This window comes from Vicugna pacos, chromosome 1, assembly GCF_048564905.1.
Source record: "Vicugna pacos chromosome 1, VicPac4, whole genome shotgun sequence".
In the NCBI taxonomy this organism is placed as follows: domain Eukaryota; kingdom Metazoa; phylum Chordata; class Mammalia; order Artiodactyla; family Camelidae; genus Vicugna; species Vicugna pacos.
The window spans coordinates 9789837-9811864 of NC_132987.1; the positions used below are offsets into that span (position 1 = coordinate 9789837).

Below are 22028 nucleotides of genomic sequence, written 5' to 3' on the forward strand. Positions count from 1 at the left end.
ACCCAGGCAAGGAATCAAAAGGGTCTGCAATGAACTGCCTGTCTCAGGAGGGGTTCCCAAAAAATGGACCCTGACATGAAGATTCGTGTTAAAGTGATTTATTAGGAACTGTTCCCAGAATGAACCAGTAGAGAAAAAAGATCAGGAAAGGAGGGAGGCCAGCAAGGCTATTAAGAAATGTCCTACAGCTGGTCACTTTGGCTCACTTCTACAGGGGAGCTTTAGTGACAGAACAGGTACATCCTGAGAGTTGTCCCTATCAAGGGGCAAAGAAACTGGCATATTTATACCCCTAGACCCATCAGCGGGGGTAGGGACTGCCTCTGGGAGAACTTAAATGCCTAGGCATCCCACCACCCTAAGTGTAGGCAAACTGAATTCCAGCCACTGGGGCAACACTTAGACAAAGACACAGATGCTGGCTATATTGGGAATGAAAGCACGCGGGCAGCCCGTGTGCATTAACGTGGTAAAGGGATGGGAGGGGCCGTGGGTGCAGAGCTCCCAGCCCAGAGTCTGGGCTCATCAGGCTTTAATAACTTCCCAGGTGAAATTACTCAAGCTGCTCCTTCCTGGTCACTCTCTCTGCCCCGAAGTGAGAAGAGGAGGTAATCAAACTGGCTAATGATGCCTTTTTTTAGCAGGATGATACATTCTCTTAAAAACAATTTTTTTTTCATCTTTCCCCAAATTACCAGCAAAGACCACTAATTCCATGAATGTTCTATGGGGGTGATTGTAAATTGGGGAAGGGCTACGTTTCTTTTTTTTGTTTTGGGTGGGTTTTGGTGGTGGTTTCTGTATATACATATGTTTATTGAAGTATAGTTAATTTATAATGTGTTAATTTCTGGTGTACAACATAATGCTTCAGTCATACATGAACATACATATATTCGCTTTCATATTCTTTTTCACAAGTTACTACAAGATATTGAATGTAGTTCCCTATACTATACAGTATGAACTTACTATTTATCTATTGTATATATATATATATTTGTTACTATCTGCAAATCTCGAAGGGAGTGGGAAGGGATAAATTGGGAGTTTGAGATTTGCTGATATTGAATTGCTCTTTAAAGTAATTTTAAAGAATGTTGTACAACGATATCTATTACAGGTGTTTATGGAGTTATACTCCCAGTAATAACAATTATCGCTGTGTTAAAATTCTCTGCCTCCTTGTAAAATTTTTAACTTATTCATCAAGACGCTGACTTCTATCAGCATCTAAGGCTCATGTGAAGGAGAGTGATTTCAGGCTAACAGCTCATTCCCAAATAGTAGTTTTTGGTTCAAAATTTAAAAATTGAGAGAGAGACCCTCATAATAGGAGAAACACTGTGAGGACCTGGATGTTAGGCAATTCTCTTTTATTGGCAACAATTTGAGGGTCCAACCCTTGCTTTATAATGATAAACAAAATGATAGGACGCCAACATTAATCACACGTTAAGTGTTGATACCCACGTGCAGGTAGGAACAGGGGGTGTCAGGCAGGCACACAGCTTTATTAGACCTGCTGTAAATAAGCTTTCTTTCTCCATCTTTTTTTCTTACGGTCTCCTATAACTTTATTGATCCTGTCTACAAGTGCAGTACTAAACACATTTCTATACAAAGGCTAAGGAAAAGGGTTTCTCTTTCACCATATGACCATTTTGAGGAAATGACCTAGGTATGATGCCTCTAATGTCACACTGAAAATAAAATGCTCTGTTGATTATTTTGCTTAATCCTTATTATAATTTACTTGAAAAAAATATAATTTCTGTGTAATAAGCATGACATTTTCTCAGTGTCTAGATAAGAGATCTATATACTTTTTTAAACATGATTTATCATAAAAAAATCAGAGACCACTTTAAAGTAAAGGCAATTTATAAAACATCTTGCAGACTGTTTTATGAGGCCATCAGGTTAGAAATTACTAATGAACTAACTTTTTGTTCCTGTTGCCAAATAGGTAAAGTGAAAAGTGTAAATATATTTCTATTTGGACAGGTACATACAGTTTAATTGTATTCAGGGATTTTAGAAGAAAATTGCCATCTGAATTGGAAAGTATATAGGATTACCTGTAATTTGTGGATAATTAATTTTTTGCTTAATTTGCTAACATTCTATTGTTGGAATATTTGCTTTGTTTTGAAATAGTTTATGATTAAGTGTATAAATTACTACAAGGCACACAAGCCTCTAATCACAAAAAAACTACAGTGGGCTCAGACCATTTGGCCCTGCTATAACTCAGATGTCTTATCTGTGGGAAGGAGAGACACGATGTCTTATCGCCTGCGTTTTATCTGATTTTGATTGGGAATTCGAGCTATGTTTCTTATTCTGTTGAAGACATACTGAAACCAGACAAAGGATCTCAAGGTAAAGAACAGGAAATGGGTATTGATTTCCCTTATCCACCCAGTCTCTTCGTATCTTTTTGTATTGTACCATGATGGATTAGGTGGACAGGCCAGCAAATGTTTCGCATTTGCTACCGATTGGATGGGCTTTGGGAAAAAGGATTTGAGGCATATGCTGGTAAAAAGAAGATTCTTAAAACCAGGTCTGGGTCAGTGTGATAAGTCGCAAAGCGTATGTTCCCTACATCAGAAGACCCCCAACCTCCTAATCTCTCTCTTACACTCCACACACACACCCCGCTACTGAAACAGATACTGATGCTTTTCTGAATCTAATTTCTTTTGGTCATTTCTGTCTTTCCTTTCTCTGGAGTCAGAATGGTCATCAAGATTATGCTTTCTCTTTCTCACCCCTAATCTGCTAGGTCTGCTAAGTGCAATCTATGGAGAAAATGTATCCAAACCACAGGGGATAAAATGCCGATCCGATCCTCAACTAATAGAAACAGAGTCTTGGGGGGGGGGGAGCCAGGAATCTGTTTTTCATCACAGGTGTCTCGTGCACCCTTGCGTTTGAAAGCCATGGCTATAGTTTGTTATGGAAGGTATAAATGCTAAATTAAATACACCGAGGGACAGCCCTTCCAAGAGCTCTTTGACACACTCGTAAAAAACATACAAGATTCAGCGGCAGTGGCACACCGGCTTTCCGGCTTTCTGGAGCTCTGAATCACCCCAGCCCCCTCCTCCCCACTCCTTTAAGGGCTTTGCCATTCTTCTTTCTCAACAGTAAATTATTTACAACATAATTAAGCGGTCATTGTCTGAATGTTTCCGGGCCCCTCACCCTATCCCACTCCACCTTTCTATTTTTTTTCCTGACATTCTCTTTCTCACTGTGTTTAAGTTCAACGCATTGAAAAACTAAAGACAAAATAATTATTGTAGAAATGTAACAATAGAATGAATGGCTCGCCACCAGGCATCATCAGGGGCCATTGTACAGCAAGCGTCTGGTTTAGCCTCCCTCCCTTCCCACCTCCCGTGTCACACTGGCTCCTCTTCCTCCAGCCACCCCGTGACCCAAATGATGTCTACAAAGTAGCAGGACACCCAAACTTCCTTCCGGAACACTGCATCTCAGGAATCATACCTCGAGTTTTTCTCTTCTTCTCATAAAACCTTTTCTGATCTGCCTTCCAGGGGAGCTGAACGAACGATGAGTTAATCAAGGACATTTTCTGTTTCGGTATTTTTCATCATGCATATAGTTTTTCTTTCTAAATCAACTTTTTTGAAGTAGAATTTCATAGAATAAAAGTCATCCACCTTAAGTATGCAGTGAAGAGGGTTTTGACAATGTATGCCTGTCCAAATATCTCCAAGGTCCAGATACATACCATTACTCATCATCCCCGAAAGCTTCCTCCTGCCCTTTTGTAGTTAATTTTCCCCACACCTGATCTCTCAGCCCCAGGCAAACACCTATCTTCTTTTGATCACTTTAGATTAATTTTACCTGCTCTAGAGTTCATACAAATGGAATCATACCATGGAGACTTTTGGTGTCTGGCTTTTTCTCAACATGGTGTTTCTGAGATTGATTCATGTTATTACATGTAAGGATATACCACAGTTGTTTATCCATTCTCCTATTGAGGGGCATTTGGGCTGTTTCCACTTTGGAACTATTCTGAACAAAGTTGTTATCTTTACTGTGAACAATTCTTTCTTGGGCATATATTTTCATTTTTCTTGGGTAAATACCTTGGAGTGGAATTACTGTGTCGTTTAGTAAATTTGTATTTAACTTTATAAGAAACTGCCAAACAGTTGCCCAAGGTGGTTGTATCATTGACATTCCCACCAGCAATGAATGAGAGTTCTGGTTGTTCCACATCCCTGTTAACACTTAGGATTGTCAACCGTTTCAATTGCAGCCATTTGGATGGGTGTGTAGTGGTATCTCACTGTGGTTTTATTTTGCATTTCTGTGATGACTCATGATGAGCATGTGCTTTTTTCACGTGCTTTATATTCCCATTCATACAGTTTCCTTTTTGAAGTATCTTTTGCCCATTTGGAATAGGAGTTAATACTAGGTTCCAGTACTTATATAGCCATGGCTTTCAAACGCAAGGGTGCACGAGACACCTGTGATGAAAAACAGATTCCTGGGCCCCCTCCCAAGACTCTGTTTCTATTAGTTGAGGATCGGATCGGCATTTTATCCCCTGTGGTTTGGATACATTTTCTCCATAGATTGCACTTAGCAGATCTAGCAGATTAGGGGTGAGAATGAGAAAGCATAATCTTGATGACCATTCTGACTCCAGTGTCTTATTACACACTCACACACATGCACAGTATTTCCGATACTGAACTCAAGGGATCAATTCTGACGGTAGGTATCAGACTTAGAGGTAAAAGGTGGAGTCTTCTGTATATGGGGGATTGAAGTTTACCCCATATAAGCTACAAAGTACTGGAACCTAGTATTAACCTAGTCCCTGCTTTGTTTTGGTATAACACAGCGATTAGACAGGTAGACTAGAAACTCACAGCCTGGGTTCATTCATACACAGGCTCTAAATGCATGACACTGGACAAGATGCTCAACTGAACTGTGGCTGAGTTTCCTCTGCTGTAAAAAGAGGCCATGCTTAGCTCATGGTGAGCTAAGTGAGACCATTTAAAGCAGTTGGAATAGTCCAAATACAGAGTGAGCCTTTAGTAAATGTTGGCTGTTATCAGGATGAAGAATCTGAGTTTCATTCATTAAAGTGCTCACCCAACCACATTCTTTCCAGAATCCTTATCTTTACAGCATCATTTCTGTCCGCCAGTCCTCAACTCTATTTCTACAACTGTTTTCTAGGTAAGCAGTCTCTGGAGACTTACTTTCCTTTTGCCCTCAGGGGATTTGCAAAAGCACTGGTAGAGAAGGAGGTACTGTGAGGGTAGGTATTACCCAACAGAGTTTAAATTTTATATCAGTTTATACCCATTTGTTCTTGGAAGTCTAATTCTTTTTAGAATATTTCAACAAAGACCTGAGCTAACTTAACATTTAAGAGAGGGAAGAGAAACTAGACTCATCCCAGCAGGAGGCTGGCAGTAACATTTGACAGTTAGATTATTTTATTTCAGGGCAGAAAATTAGTGGCCTCCAAGACAAACAGAGGAAGTGAAACTTTAACAGCTTTTGGCTTTGAACTTCAGGAAGCCCTAAACATTCCTGAAGGCACATATTAAATGAAAAAAAAAAAGAAAGAATTAGGATGTGTTAGACTAGTAGAATAAAAGACAAAAACCACATGATCATCACAATAGATACAGAAAAGGCATTTGAAAAAAATCCAACATTCATTCATAATAAAAACTCTGAAACTAAGAATAGAACTTCCTCAATCTGATAAAGGGCAGCTATAAAAAACCCACAGCTAACATCACACTTAGTGCTAGAATTGCTGAATGCTCTCCTTCTTAGATCACACACAAGTCAGGGATGTCTGCTTTTGCCAATTTACTTTGACCTTGCACTAAAGTTTCTGTAACTAGTGCAATAAAATTTTTTCTTTTTAAATTAGGGGCATCCAAATCAGAAAAAAGAAGTAAACTGATCTTTATTCACAGATGACTTGATCCTCTATGAAAATCCAAAGAATACGCCCCAGGTTTACCAGAACTAACAAGATTACAAGAGCAATAAACAAAAGTTAGTAATATCTCTATATGTCAGCAACAAACAATCAGAAGTTGGAATTAAGAAAACAATCCCTTTGATGAACATATGTATGTTCATGTCTGACTGAAGCATTCTGCTGTACACTAAAAATTGACACAACATTGTAAACAGACTATACCTCAATAAAAAAATTTTTTTAAATAAAAGAAAAAAAGGAAACAATTTCTTCATAAGAACAGCAAAGAGAGTAAAAATATTCAGGAATAAATTTAACGGAAGAAAGGCAAGACTTGTGCCCTAAAAACCATAACACATCATTGAAAAATATTAAAGAAGGACTAAATAAATGGACAGACATTTCATGTTGATGGATTAGAAGGCTAAACACTGTAAAGATAGCTATTCTTTTCATATTGATCTCTAAATTCAGAGTAATCCCTATCAAAATCCCACCAGAGAGGCTGGAAAAGTGAGTATCCCTGTTAGCTTATTCAAGGGTACAAGGAGGATGGATGGATGACGGCCACAGTCTGTTCTCTTCTCCTTCCAGGTACTGGCTCTTACACTGTGAAGGGCTTCATGGGTGTATGGGTGTGTGTGTGTGTCCTTGCCCATGGGTATAACTTCCAACCTTATTCCCCCAATCCCATCAGAAATTGCCCATGATAGTCACCCCTTCAACCTAGAGTGTGCACACTAGAAACAAAACTCCCTTTTAGGAGCACAGACCCAGGGCAGAGGATCAAGCAACTGCTTGGAAAAAGCTCTTTCTGAGCCATTTGGGCAGAGAATTCCACAGATCTGTTCACTAGAGGCATGGTCTGGGAGTAGAGATGTGAGATCCAGTTGGGCACATCCCCTCAGCCGCACTGAGCACTCTGAAGGGAGCTGGTAGTGTCCTCTAAAGCAATGCTTCTCAAACTTTAATATCAAACAGATCACCAGGGATCTTGTTCAAATGTAGGTTTGGTAGGTCTGAGGTAAGGCATGATGGTCTGTCTTTCCCATGAGCCTCCATGTGATGCTCTGTTGCTGGCCTGTGGACCACACTTGGATCCCAGGCCCAATCAGAGGCCCCACTGAACTGGCTCTAAGAGCAGAACTTATTGTGGAATAGGAGTGCCAACTCTAGGAGTGAAAGGTTGTTTGGAACTATCAAGCCTTCATCACCTCCGACTGGGTGATGACTAACAGTGACCCAATGAACGGTGTTCACAGAGCTTGTTCATGAGGAGTTCATGGTCTACTGGGCAAGTGAGATGTGCATAAATAATTGCAAGACATTGCACGACGGGCAGATCGGTGACACAGCAGAGGTGAGTAGTATCTGAGCAGAGCCTTGAGGGAGGAAGTGGGTTTCACAGAGAACAAAGAGGGAAGGGGATGCGAGGCAAAGGGAATGAGGTATCTGTGACAGATTGTATTTTCCCAAGAGGGCCACAGCAATATCTCTGGTCCTATAAAACCTTCTAGAAATTTCCACACCCCTAACAATAGGTTTAGTTCCCTTCTCTTTGAACGAGGGTAGATTTATGATGGGCTTCCACCAATACAATGTGAAGAAATGACATGATGCGACTTACCAAGTTAGATTAAAAAATAGTGGATTGTTTTTCAGTATGGAGACTCCTCAAAAGACTAAGAATAGACTTACCATATGACCCAGGAATCCCGCTCCTTAGCATATTATCCAGAAGGCACCCTGCTTCAAAATGACACCTGCACCCCGATGTTCATAGCAGCACTATGTACAATACCCAAGACATGGAAACAGCCTAAATGTCCATCAACGGATGACTGGATAAAGAAGATGTGGTATATTTATACAATGGAATACTATTCAGCCATAAAAACTGACAACGTAATGCCATCTGCAGCAACATGGATGTTCCTGGAAAATGTCATTCTAAGTGAAGTAAGCCAGAAAGAGAAAGAAAAATACCAAATGAGATCGCTCATATGTGGAATCTAAAAACAAACAAACAAACTAACAAAAAACAAAACATAAATACAAAACAGAAACAGACTCATAGACATAGAATACAAACTTGTGGTTGCCAAGGGGGTGGAGGGTGGGAAGGGACAGATTTGGATTTCAAAATGTATAACAAGATTATACTGTACAGCACAGGGAAATATATACAAGATCTTATGGTAGCTCACAGAGAAAAAAATGTGACATGTATGTTCATGTATAACTGAAAAATTGTGCTCTACACTGGAATTTGACACAACATTGTAAAATGACTATAACTGAATAAAAAATGTTTAAAAAATGAAAAATAAAAATAAAAAGAGTATGTTGTTTTTGTTTGGTTTTCTTGGGCTGCTTGCATTTGGAAACAAGCCACCATGCTGTGAGGAAGCCAAGAAGCCTGTGGAAAGTCTTGATGGGGAGGAACAGAGGTCCCCACCCAGGAGTCCTGTTGGGCAACTAGCCAACAGCCAACACCACCTTGCCAGGCATGTGACTGAACCATTGAGACAGCGGGTTTCCAGCCTTCGGTCAAGCTGCTCCCGGTGACACTGGGTGGAGCAGAGATTAGCCATCCCACCAAGCACCGCCTTACTTTCAGACCTGCGAGCAAAAGAAATGACTGTTGTTGTTTATCAACTTTTGGAGTGATTTGTTCCGCAGCAATAGCATTCAGGAATAATATGTAAAGATAAAGAAGTGTGAAACCACTTGGTGTTTCAAAACATGGCACAAATAAGGGCGTGTTTACATATAACTCAGTGGTTAGAAATAAAAACATAAAAATATGGCAAAGGTTGGGAACATTGAATCTGTGATGTGGAGAGGGAAAAGTTTCATCCACAAAGCATTAACAGTGTAAGTGTAATAAAGTTGCCCCGTGTGGTCAACCATGCTTGGATTAATTATTCATGGCTCTGCCAGAAAATGTTCTAGATGTAAATGTATTTATAGAACAAAGTTTCCTTGCCAGCAAAAGCAAATTCATAACGAAAAGAAAATAACAATATTCTGTGTACCCTCTGTAAATGAAGCTCAGGTTGAAAATTTTCAAAAGAAATCAATTTATAGTTTTTCCTACCAAAATGGAAGTATGACAGAATTTCTAAAACAAATTAAATATTCGCCTGGATTCTTCCATGGGGGATATACAGCCCTATATTTGGGATAAAAGTACATAACTCTGTCCTGCCATCAGTCCTTTCGGTTTTCCTCCTAAATACCTATTTCTAAGAGAATCAACCAAGTGTTTCTTAAAGAGGTAAAATTTAGGGCTATTCTTGAATGCTGACAATCTTATTTTCTATAGGCCTGAGGAATGGTGGGTGCATGCTAATTGGAGGGAGAAAGATTTAGAATGTACTGGATTGATATGTCAAGATTGTCCCCTGGGCTGTGAGTTTCCTGGAAAAAAAAAATTCTTTCAATTCTTTGACCCTAAACTAGTGCTTAGTTAAAAGAGAAATATCTTCAGGCAGCATGGGGATTTATATTACATTTAGGAGTTTGGAATCAGAGAGTCTTGGAATGGAGATAACAGGTGATGAATGGCTTCCTTCTGCTCTCAACTAAGCCGACTCCTCCTGGAACATTGTACTCCGTTCCTGACAACGCATTTTAACAGAAACATAGACAAATTAGAGTGCATTTGGAAGAGAGTGACTTAAGTAGTTGAGGAACACAAAGCCATGTCACATGAGGGACAAATGAAGAAAAGGGGGATATTTCCTTTAAATAATGAAAGCGTTTTCCTGCAGAAGAGCTGTTAGCATGACTCGGTAGCCCAAGGAGCATAACGAGAAAAGGACTGGGAAGCAATTTAAGGGTGAAGAAAGTCAAACTATGCAAAGATGGAATTGGCTATCAGGGATCGCAAGAGGTCCCACCACTGGAGGCATTCAAGCAAATTATTTTGAGAAAATTTCTACATAAGGTAGTGGTTGGATTGGACATCCTGAAAAATCCTTTCCACTACTACCAAGAGCGTTGAACTTGAGAGTCCCCCATCCCATCACCTCTGGGCATTATTAGATGTGGTTCCACTTGTGCCCATAATACAGAAGTTTCTACCTCTGGATCCCTTGAGTGGTGACATTTCCTGAAGCCTCCAAAGCCTATGAAACCCCAGAGGTAATTTGCTGTCCATCACTGATGGCCCCATACAGCGCTGTGCCATGCCTCCTGGGGTAAGAGTTGCACCCCCATGCCAAGCCCGCTTCCTCTGTACTGATGCCTCCCTCAACACTCAACATGGCAACACCTGACTTCCTCCCTTTTCTGGTGTTACCCTGCACAGTTGTTGTCAAGCCAGGATCCCACAATGTCAAACAGATCTTATGGGCAAATATCTGTCACTATTTTCTTCCCCTTGGACTTAAGGTCAACAGGGGCTGAGTTGGAATAATCAGAGAGCAACAGATTTTACGTCTTGCTTCAAATTGCCTTTATCCAGAGTGACGTGCTCACTGACCTCAAGCCATCTTCCGAGTCTCCAGTCTCTTTTTCCTTCAGAGTCAGGGCTTCTTAGGACACGCTTGGCCCCTCATGTAAGTATCCCTGCCTCTTCCTAAGGGCTTGCTCTACCACGCCTGCCACATGCCTGATGTTCTGAATCCCAGGTTCAGACAGATTAGACTCAAGCTGTGGCTTTTCCTTCTTCCCTTCCCCTTACATGAGTCTGTGACTGAGGAGTGAGAGCAGAGAATGAGGGAAATAAAGGTAACAGAGGAAGACACGTGTCATGGAAGGGGAAGGGAAGGGGTAGATGGTGTGGCTGGCTGAATTTAAAAATCTTTTAATGAGTTTGGTGAAGTTTTAAAAATTCAGTGTGATGTTTATACTACTAAATAGTAGGACTAAAAGAAGTACTCATGTAATTTAGCAGCTTCTCTGTGATTGGTCATCTTCCATAAGATCTCACTGAGACAGGGTGGGGGAGGGATAAATTAGGAGTTTGGGTAACAGATATACATTACTATATGTAAAGTAGATAAACAACAAAGCCCTAATGCTGTATAGCACAGGGAACTATATTCAATTTCTTGTAGCAACATATAATGGGAAAGAATCTGAAAAGAAAAAAAAATGTACGTATATGTGAAATTGAATTGCTTTGCTGTGTACCTGAAACTAACCTTGTAAATCAACTACACTTCAAAAAAAATTAAAATTAAAGAAAAAATTTAAAACCTGAATGTAATGTGGGGAAAAAAAAGATTTCACTGATGAAAATTTAGTCTATATATCAGAGAAAAAAAAGTATCCAGAAGCTTGCTAATGGTATTTGCAAAACAATTTTTATTACTCATTCAATGCTAATTATAAATTTTGAGAGTCAACTTAAGAATAAATTGCATATACACTTTCTAAAGATATTTACACACATACCATGTGTATCAGTTCATATCCTCTAAGTCGTAGATTAAGAAGCAGTGTGCAGGGGAGGGTATAGCTCAGCGGTATGGTGGATGTTTAGCACGCATGAGCTCCCGGGTTCAGTCCCCAGTACCTCCATTAAAAATGAACAAATAAATAAACCTAATTATCTCCTCCCCTGAAAAAAAGAAAGAAGCAGAGTGTTGTCATTACCATATATAAAACAGATTAAAAAAACAAGGACCTACTGTATAGCACAAGGAATTATATTCAATTTCTTATAATAAGCTATAATGGAAAAGAATCTGAAAAAAAAGTATGTATATGTATATGTATAACTGAATCACTTTGCTGTACACCTGAAACTAACATTGTAAATCAACTACACTTCAATAAAACATAAAATTAAAAAATAGATTCCAAGAAAAAACTAACAAAAAGAGAAACTAACACAATATTGTAAATCAACAATACTTCAATTTAAAAGAAGAAAAAAAGAAGCAGTGTGCTGTGAGCATCCTTGGAAGAGCTATGCTGAAGATAGACGGAGGAGAGGGTGGATGTCTGCCCTCACTGTGGACAAGCAGAGAGAAAACTCTATTTAGTCCTTCCATCGAAACTTTCCCACAGGTGCATAACTCCTTATGTAGTTTGGGAACATGTCGAGGGAAAAAAGCAGACTCTGAATTCTTACATATTCTTCAGCACATCCTTCAGTGGGCCCATTTCTCGTACCTTCAAAAGAGCGAGAAATGATAGGAATTAACTAGAAAGCTACTACCCTACTCACTCTGACTAAACCACCAGAGAGCTCGGGCATTTGTTTTGATTCTTTGAGGCCAGTCTCATGGAAGTTGAGCACAGCATGGGATGGGACACATCAGCTGTTAAGCAAATGCAAATGGAAGAATTAGGGGCCGGATATCAGCTGTGATTGAAAGCACAAGTTCATAACTTAGGTGGAGGTGGTGAGTAGTAGCACGAGTGCAGGAGGTCATCCAGGTGGGCAAGTCCAAGGTGGATGGACAGACAGAAGTGTAGTGCCAAGCTATGTCCACGCATGTGCAGTTCTAATGACAGAGACGCAGGGGGAGCTTGTCACCATGGAGATGCGTGGCTTGGACCCCTCTTCAAGCAAGAACTCACCCATCTGATGCAGGGAGTTCAGTTAGCTGAGAGCTTCTGGCTGTAAGTGCCTTCAGAACCCACTTACCTTTTGAACCGAGGACATGCTCTTCCCAGGCAATTTCAGCAAAGGACTAAGCGCAATGGAAGCACTAGGATCTGGGGTTTTCCCTGCCTCCTTCTGCTTTCCTTTCCCTTTCTCTTGCTTAGAGAAATAAATAAATCTGTGGCACTTTTAACTTCATCTTGTCTATGTCCTGGAAGGTGCAACTCATATGCCACCATTCTAGAACACAACTTGAATGGGGCCAGGCCAGTAAGATAAATCTCCATTCACAAAAATTGTGCCCTCCCGTGAATATGTGAATATATGGAAAACTATTGAATTATACATTTTAAATGGGTGAATTACATACTCGGTGAATTATATCCTTTCTTCTTTTTCAGTTTTATCACATAGAACTGTTACAATTTGACTGCACATACACGTTATATTGCATGTAGATACATATATACAATTTACTGCACATATTTTTTTAATTTTACATATATGTACTGATCATTGTTTCTAAGAACAGATTAGAGTTTTAGTTTTTTAAACTTACATAGTTATAAAAAGAATAAAGCCAACCACAAAATAAGAATCAACAGAATGTGGTAATCCAATCATAAAGGACAGATGTGCTTACACATATTCGAGAAATCGATCATCTAAGTTATAAATAATAAGTAGTTCATTTGTGTCCTTATTTTTAAATCTTATTTCTTTTTTAGATTCCACATATAAGTCATATTCTATGGCATTTTTCTTTCTCTTTCTGGCTCACTTCACTTAGAATGACGATCTCCAGGCCCATCCATGTTGCTGCAAATGGCATTATTTTATTCTTTTTTATGGCTGAGTAGTGTTCCATTGTATATATGTACCACATGTAAATTACATCTTGATAAAGCTGTTATTAAAACACTGTGCACTTCCAAGCATAGAAGGGAGTGCAAAGATGACTGTAGAAGAGAAAAAGCAGTAAGATAAAGACAGCTAATAGCAGCTTTTTCATTTTGGCCACATATAAGGAAATCAAGTAATTTTTCTTAATGGAATCTCCAGAGAGGGCGAGAGGGTTCATAAAACTCAGGAAAATATTCATTAATACAGTTTCTGAATTTATAACAAATAGTAAAGAGCTTATATGTTCTTTGAAATTGTTGTTGAAGTGAAAGTCAAAGCAGAACATTTATACCTACCTCCCCAAATTCCGTAATTTGAAGAAAGGCAGTTGAAAAGCAGGTATATTCATTAATGTGACTGTCTCTATGGGATGCCTACTCTTTATCCTAAAGTGTAGACACACAGATAGTAAGCATGGTCTCTGCCCTTGGAGAGCTCACAGCAAAGGAGGGGCTTTTAAATAGTAAAGGATGCAGAGAGGCAAGCGGCTGTGACTATCTGGGAGGCTATTTGCAAGAAAAAGTAGCAAACTCAAGTAAGATACTAGCACCCAGGCTGCAGAGTGACATGACCTCCCACCTACCAAACCACTAGGAAGGCTCCCTCTCCTATGACACCTGTTTTGTTTCAACCTCTCTTTAAATTGCTTACGTATACTAGCTTGTTTAATCTTGTCCCTTACCCTGTGTATTAGTCATTAAAATCAGCCCCATTGGTAGACAAGGAATCTGAGTCAGTAAGAAGTTAAGAAGCTTGCCCATGAACACAGTAAGGAAGTAGAACCAGGATCGTGAGTCCGGACAGCCCAGCTCCAAAACATCTGTCCTGCAAGAAAGGTGCAGATCAAGGAAAGGGTTTCCCTCCTTCTGTCTTTGTTTCCTTCTGAGCTTTCCTTAAGTTTAAAATATCTTTATTTATTGCACCCTTAACAATATGATAACCACAACAAAGAAATCGTGTCTATAATCTCATTGCTTAGCACATCTCTGACTCTTAGGTGTCACCATTCGTTCCTTTGTTCTGATAGTCTTTCTCCGAGCTGAGCTGAGTCTTCCTTTCTTACTCTTGTGAGGTTGAAAGAAAGCCACTCTGAATTGCTTTTCTTTTTTTTCCATTCCTGGCCTATGCTCTCTCTTGAGACTCTTTATCCATATCTCAGCACCTACTTAAGCCCCTCTGTGTGTCTGGGATGTCAGATGCAACAGCTCATTTCAGGAGTGAGGGAGACTCCTCGCAGGCAGGAACTACTGCAGCTGTAGCATCTTTGGTACACAGAGGACTCGAGGAGGGAACGCCATCATTAGAGAGCAGGGAGCATGTGTGTTCACTACCTATTGCTGCACAACAAATTACCCTCAAAAATTAGTGGCTGAAAAACATTGATTATCTCAAGGATCAAAGTGGTTTCACTGGGTGTTTCTGGTTCAGGGTTTTTCATGTACTGCAGATGTCGAGCAGCGTGGCATCATCCGAAGGCTCGGCTAAAGTTAGAAGGATCTGCCTCCAAGCTCACTTGTCGGTGGACTTCAGGATGAGGCCTCAGTTCCTAGCCATGTGGGCCTCTCTCTAGGGCCACTCACAATGTGGCAGCTGGCTTCCCCCAAAACGAGTGATGGGAGAGAAAAAGAGAGAGAGAGAGAGAATGAACCAAGATGGTAGGCCTAACAATTTTTATAATCTCAGAAGTGATGTACTATCACATCTCAGCATTACATCAACCAATCCTGGTATGACGTGGGAGGTGACTACACAAGGGTGTGGATACCAGGGGGGACAGGGATTTGGGGGCCATCTTTGAGACTGACTATCATACTTGGGCAGGGGTAAGACATGAGAGGAACAGCCAGACTTCTCTGTTTGCATCTTCATGTGAATGGTGCTGTCTGACATTTTGCAGTGTGCAACATACACAGTTGTACATAGTGGCCCAACTGGCAGTGACCGACCAAGTGGGAAACTCAGGGGATGTGTCCTCAGCACTCTTCCATTCCCTGTTAAGAATTCAGTCACATATTCATTTGTGCAACAAACATTTGCTCAGCAGCCAGCCGGTGCCTGCCTCTGTATCAGTGCTGTACTATGTAATGGGGTCTTAGGGTCTCAGCTTTAATGGGGCTTTAGTTTTCCCACACCAGTGCTGTCCTTAAATATCTAAGACATTCAGAATGAACCTTTCAAGCCAGGCTGTAAGCAGAAGGTTATTGTCTTTCACCCATTCTCTCAGGGTCCTAATCTTTGGTAAACTGAAACTAATAATATTTCCTCCAGAGGGTACAATCCAAATATTTAACCACCTCTGGCCACTGGGAGCCCCACAAGAATGGAAGCAGCCTAAACAAGAGCAGATCTACCAGAATGATGTGTTTTGTAGAAATCCAGCCCAGGTACCCTCAGGGAGGTCTTTTCTGCCACCCTCCTTGTCAAACTGGAGAACTAACTGTGACTCTACCTACTCACAAAGTTGGCAGTAACAAAACTTCTACGAAGAGATCTATAAAAACATTCCCACCTGCTGGATGGAGTGGGTAAAGTGTAGGCTCTCTATTAAAGCCCAGAAATAAGAAGTGTAGGGAAGGAGGGAGGGAGAGAGGGAGGGAGGGAGGGAGCTCACAATGACATGTTGATGGACCAGAGCAGGAAACAGAAGGAAGGTGAGCTGTTTGTTTTGGAGACCAAGTTTAAATCTCAGGGGAGAGGAACTGAGAAAATCAAGTAAATCTATGTTTGTAACACTGGACTCATGCTGAAGTGTTCTGAAGTTCACAGACTGTAGAGCCGAACTGCTGATTCCAAATCCCAGGTCTGCTGTGTGACTGCAAGCAAGTGATTTCACGTCTCTGCCCTTCAATGTTCTCATCTGTACAGTGGGGTTGACTGAATGAAACCAACCTTATGGGGTGTTTGTAAGCTAGTATATGTAAAGGGCTAGAATGTTGCCTGGTACCAGTTAAGAATACACTAAGGCTAAGTGCTAATATTATTATTGAAGAAATTAGAATAATGTCTATCATGCTAGCAACTGAAAGAGGTCAATTTCATTCATGCAACTGGTATTTACTGAATATATATAGCAATGAACTGCAGCCAGTGAAATATCTGTTCCCAAAATGCTTAAATGTGGAGGAGAGAGGGAAGGAAGAGCAGAGCAGAAGGGGAAGACGAAAATAAACAAGTTAAAAAAATTATTTCCGATTTATTACGATGATCAAGAAGAAAATTAAAGCAGAGAAGGGAGAAAAGGAGGTGCTGGGGGAGGAAAGAATGTTGCAGACACAGGAAACTCTAAGTCAGGTATCTTAAGTTTGAAAAATGTTTGGTGTATTCCATATTAGCAAGGAGACTAGTGTGGCTGGAGGGAGAAAAGGGTGGGGTGAAGGTGTATAACGTGAGGTCAGAGGGGACCTGGCTGGGGGTGGCGGGCAGATCATGTAGCGACATGTAGCCACTGTAAGGTCTTTGGCTATTGGCCTACAGCAGGAAGCCACTGGAGGTTCTGAGAAGAGGAGAGACATAATCTAATGCATGTTTTAAAGGATCACTCAGACTGTTGTGTGTGGGATGAGGGGTGGAGTGTGCAGGGAAGTGGAGCTGGAAGTAGAAAGATCGGGTAAGAGGCTATTATTGAGAGATGCTGGTGGCTTGGACCAGAGTATTAACTGTAGGGAGGGAGGAGGGAAGAAGGGGATCCTTTCAGGATAGCTTACTGATGAATTGGATGTAAGGTGTAACAGAGAGAAGAGTCAAGGATGGAAAAGCTCTGTGAGGGCAGGTAGTTTTTCTCTTTTATCCAATGTCATATCCCAGCCACCTTGACAGTGCCTTGTAGTCAATAAACATTCCTTGCATCAATGAAAAGGGTAGCTTTGATTTGTATTATGATGCCCTTCTTAAATTCAGTAAGCAGTATATAGTAGTATGTAATTTAAACAGCTACAGGTAAGTGAAGTCCTGTATAGCAAGGACAGTTTCAACATTTAAGCAGTGAAACCTCTTCTGACCCTTTCATAAAGTTGGAAGTTGCCATTGCTGCATTTCTGCTCCCCCAGTTGCCCATGACCAGGACTGAAAAAGGCAACTTGGATACTTTCTGTAATAGCAAAGTACTTTATAATAAACTATTCATTGTAAACAAACAGAAATCGACAGGATGTACACCTAAGAGTATATAAAAGAGTAGTTTATTTGGAGAAGAGCATGGAGACCTAGGAAATGGAGATTCTGTCATTTATCCTCACCAAACAGTTGCAAAACATATTGACAATCAATAAAGTGAGAATAGTAATGTACAAGTATCTCATGAGGTGAGATAAATTACGTACATATTTAAGGCAGTCTATGAAATGCTTTATTTTGGTCATATTCTAAACAATAAAAAATTATGCATTTTATGTCATCTTTTCTTAATATTATATTGCACCATGTGAGAGAGATAGGTGGCTTTATAATAGATGTGATTTCAGGATACGGTCATTTCTAATCCTCCAATACACATTTTAGAGTTTAAGGGTAACAGGGCCTGTTAATGTCCTTGAGTTGATAATAAGAACACACCCACGTTTTGCTCCATGGTGATTCACCAAGGCTTCAAGCAATTTTCAGGGATGTTATAAAGTAATAGTCAAAGCTTGAAGAAGGCATTTGATAAAAGGATGTTCAGGTCTAGACATACCTACTTGCTCCTGTCCCCTGGGGTCTTGAGGCAGCTTGAGCTGATGTGGATCCTGTGGGGCTGTGTTCGCCCCTGCTGGGTCACGTTTAGGAGCTGCAACAGCAATCAGTTGATCAGAGGGGCTGGGGTGGAGATGGGGAAAATTTTTTGGAGGCAGAGTTTGCATAGCAGGCATGGTTATTTGGGGTGAAGATTATAGGGGAGCCTAATGTTCCCTCGGGTCACCCGGAGCACTGTTGTCCTCACCCCTTTAGCTGGACATCACTGCAGCTTCCCACTCTCTCCTAGACAGCCGCTGCCCCTACCTCCACTCTCTCCTCAGTATCCCAGGGCTGAATGACCTTAAGTCTTGGCTCGAGGGGTACATTCTGGGCCTGGGCGCGCCCGAAGGCAGAAGGACCTTCGTGCTGCAATGTCGGATGAGGAGTGTAGCCTGGGCGAACTTTCCAGGCCACCGCGAAGTTTTCCCATCCTGGGTGCATGTGGACACCACGCGTCCGAGTTTTGCTTCGTGAGTCAACAGGGTCAGTCCTGTAGCCATTTGGAGAAAGCTTCAAGGCCAGTACGGAGCCCGGCTGCAGCGGCCGGGGGTGAAACGCCGCCCCCGCTCAGTCTTCGGGCAACTCCCACCCCCAGCCAGCGTTTCCCTTTAACGCGCGTGCCCGTCAAGGTCCCCGCGTCCCCTCCCTCCAGCCGGCCCGGCAGCCTCCGTTTCCCTCCCCTCTCCCGGTCCCGACCGCTCCTTCTCCGTGGGACGCCCCTCGCCCACCCCCACCCCTGCCCACTCGCGGGACTCGGTTGTCACTTTACTTTTCCGCGCCGCCTCCCCGCCCCCTCGCCCAGCCGCGGGGCACCCGCCGTGCGCGCGCCCGCCCCCGCCCCCTCGCGGCCGCGCGCCCGAGGAGGCGGGGCGGAGCGGGGAGGCGCGCGGCGCGGCGCGGCGGGCCGACGTGGGGCTCGCGCTCTCGCGGTCTCTCCCGGGCGGGCGCGCGGCCACGCGCAGTCGCGGGCGCGCGCGCGGACGGCCGGGCGGCGGCGGCAGCGGTGGCTCTCGGAGGCGGTGGCTTCACTTTCCAGGACTCAGGGGCGGCCACCGCAGCAGCCGCGGGCAGCAGCCTCGGGAGCCGGAGCTGGAACGGCCGGGGGCGGCGGCGGCGGCGCCGGGGGTGAGTCCGCGCGCGGCGGGGACAGGCGTGGCCGGGCGGTCCGCTGCGCGGGTCCGGTTTCGGTGACTAGACGGTCCGCGAGGACAGCTCGTCCCCGGGGCCTCCTCGGCGCCCCTTCCCCCCGCGCCTCCGCAGCCCTCTCTCCTCGGGCTTGGGCTCGAGCCCGCGACCTGCGCGGACGCCCCTCCCTCAGGTACTCGCCGGGCCGCGCCGGTGCCCCCGCCTCGGCCCGCTCCCCTCAGCGCCGCAGGTCTCCGCTTACGCCGCTGGCGCCCCGGGTCCCTCCCCGCTCCCCGCGTGCCCCTCTCCCCGCGCCCCCTCCCGCGAGCCTCCTGCCCCGGTTTCTCGCCCTTTCCACCCCTCCCCCTCCTCCCCATCCACCCCTCTTCTGCCTCTCCCCTCCCAGCCCATCTTCAACCCCCTTCCGTTCTCGGTTCCCCATCCTTCGCCACCCTCCCAAGCCCCTTGCCTCTCCCAGCCGCATCCTGGAACTAAGTCTTCGCAAAAGTACAGGATAAATGTCACGGTGGAAAGTGCCCGGCTTGATCTTTTGCTATTTTCCCTAATTGCATAATTGCTGCACATGGTGTCTCTCCGGGCGAGTGCCGGGTCTGGCTCCCCCGCGCCGCCGCACCCCCGTGGCCCGCCCAAGAGACCTTGTGGGGTGTGTTGGTGTGTCCCCCGGTATGGAGTGTGTGTTGTCTTGGTCTTTTGTGAAGCCCAGCGCTTGTCACAGTTTGGAGCCGAAGCCCATTTTTCTCTGGTCTCTTCTCTGCAGCCCCCACTGGCCTGGTTTGAAACTGGATTCCTCCCCCCACTCCCCCTCCCTCTCCCCCTCTCTCCTCTCTTAATGTTTTGATCCTTTTGCCCTTTACCATTTCTAATGAAGATAAAGCGTAGCTTCTTGTGGTTTTTTTTTTTTTTCCCACGACCAACCAGAAATGTCCAATCCATCTTCCCTTAAGGAAATTAAGGCCGCTTTAGAAAGACATCATCCTGTGCTCGGTGGCTGTTAGACCTATTTGCATGTTTTCGAGATTCATCGTTTTGCATTGTGTATTCTTGAGAGTCCCCTCAAATATTTTTATTTTAAAGTACAAAAGGAAATGCTAGGGTTTACCTTCAGAGTATCTCTCTCTTCAGAAGGATTTAAAGTTCTTAGTTTTTTATCCCTGATTCTTAAAAAAGTATGTTTCTGAATATGTGATAATTCACTCTGGACCTCGGGAACCTAAATATTTGTGTTTACGCAGTTTGGATTCTCTTTGGCTCTTCAGAGTTTTGTATGTGGATTGGTGCTGATGATGGAGGGTTTTCCCATATTGTCATATCCCATTACAGAAAGGTGCTCCCCCCCCCCCCAGGACAGAGAACCTTTTCCTCGAAACTTAGGTGTTCCACTATTATTTCCTGCATAAATATCTTTGCAGGTAAGTTAAAAGCTGCTTATTGCTAGGTATTCTGAATATAATATAAATTATTTTGTTTTACGTTTTAGAAAAGTTTAGAAACATGAGTGGGAAGACAAATGACAAAAAATCAGATGAGAGAATTAAGTGTTTTCCTGTTGTCAAAGCTCAAACGAACACTTGCCTTTGCAGTTTTATACCATACGACACAGTTATAAGGCTTATCTAGACAGTAATCCGGATTTATGGAGTGACTATGGTTGCTTTTATGGTATCAGTAATATTTATAACCAAATCGTTTCATTTTTATGGAACTTGTGAGTTTCATTTCGCATGTTGGTAATTTCCAGGACTGTAATTACAACGTAATTGTACAAAGCTAATACAGGGTTAGGTAATTTGTGTGTTGAAAAGGGAACAATGTCTAAACTCTTAATAAAACATGTATTTGAGGAAAGTTTATTTCAGTATTTAATGTTTAGAAACCAAGTTTTACTTTGAGTACAAAGTAAAAATATAAGTTTAAGTGTCAGTATCTTTGGAACTATGGAAGAGTAGCTCTGTGCTTATAAATGTGTGATTCAAGGTCATCTTTAGATTAAATAATTGGATCAAATTAGCTATTTAAGAATTAATCTTAGAAGATAATTTAAAAATGCTGATTTAAAAGATAACATTTAGAGAGTTTTAATTCAGGAATTTTTATTCATTTGTACTTCAGAGAGACAAAACACTAATCTTATAACTAATTAAAATGCTTATAGACTTTTTCTTCATAAAAATTAGTTGCCACTTTTGTAGTGAAATAAGTTTTTCTGTAACCAGGCATTCAAAAAACAAAACCAACAGAAATTTCACTTACTCTTGATATTTGAAAAAGATATGAAAACTTTGTTTCTAAAAGTTTCTATATGGTGGTTATTAGTGGCCTCAGGGAAATTTATCACTTGTAGGTTAGAATTTGGATGAAATAAAGTATCTTAGGTCAAAAGTGGAAATAGACTTTTTTTCTTTATTGTGAAGCTGTAAAGATTATACATCTATTTGGGTATTTTCAACAATTCTCTAGTGAGACTAATTTTAGTCTGATAATCTGGAGGGATTCATGAAATTTGTGCTTTAGATTATGGTTCAGATTATATTGAGTAGTCTTTCAAGTAATTATATATATTCATAGTGTTATTGGAGATTATGTAAACACACATAAGAATATTAAGAAGAATGTGTAGCTCTATAACGTAATATTCACTGAAATTCTAGAGGCATAGTTTATTAAAACTGAAGCTGGAGCTTCAGTAAAAAAGAT

The 22028-nt window shown here is 42.1% G+C and overlaps 1 protein-coding gene and 1 long non-coding RNA gene across 2 annotated transcripts in view; one reads left to right on the plus strand and one right to left on the minus strand.

Annotated features, from left to right (window-relative positions):
- Positions 1-17800: 17800 nt before the first annotated feature.
- On the minus strand, positions 17801-18775 carry LOC140699282 (uncharacterized). Its single transcript, XR_012077390.1, has 2 exons — positions 18453-18775; positions 17801-18240 (listed from the first exon to the last, which is right to left on the minus strand). It is a non-coding gene; the product is annotated as an uncharacterized lncRNA (long non-coding RNA).
- Positions 18776-19063: 288 nt separating this feature from the next.
- Positions 19064-22028, plus strand: part of UBE2E2 (ubiquitin conjugating enzyme E2 E2) — a 325579-nt gene continuing 322614 nt past the window's right edge. The window contains exon 1 of the mRNA XM_072948958.1: positions 19064-19313. The gene's annotated coding sequence lies outside the window, so the exon portion shown is untranslated. The remainder of the gene's footprint in view (positions 19314-22028) is intronic.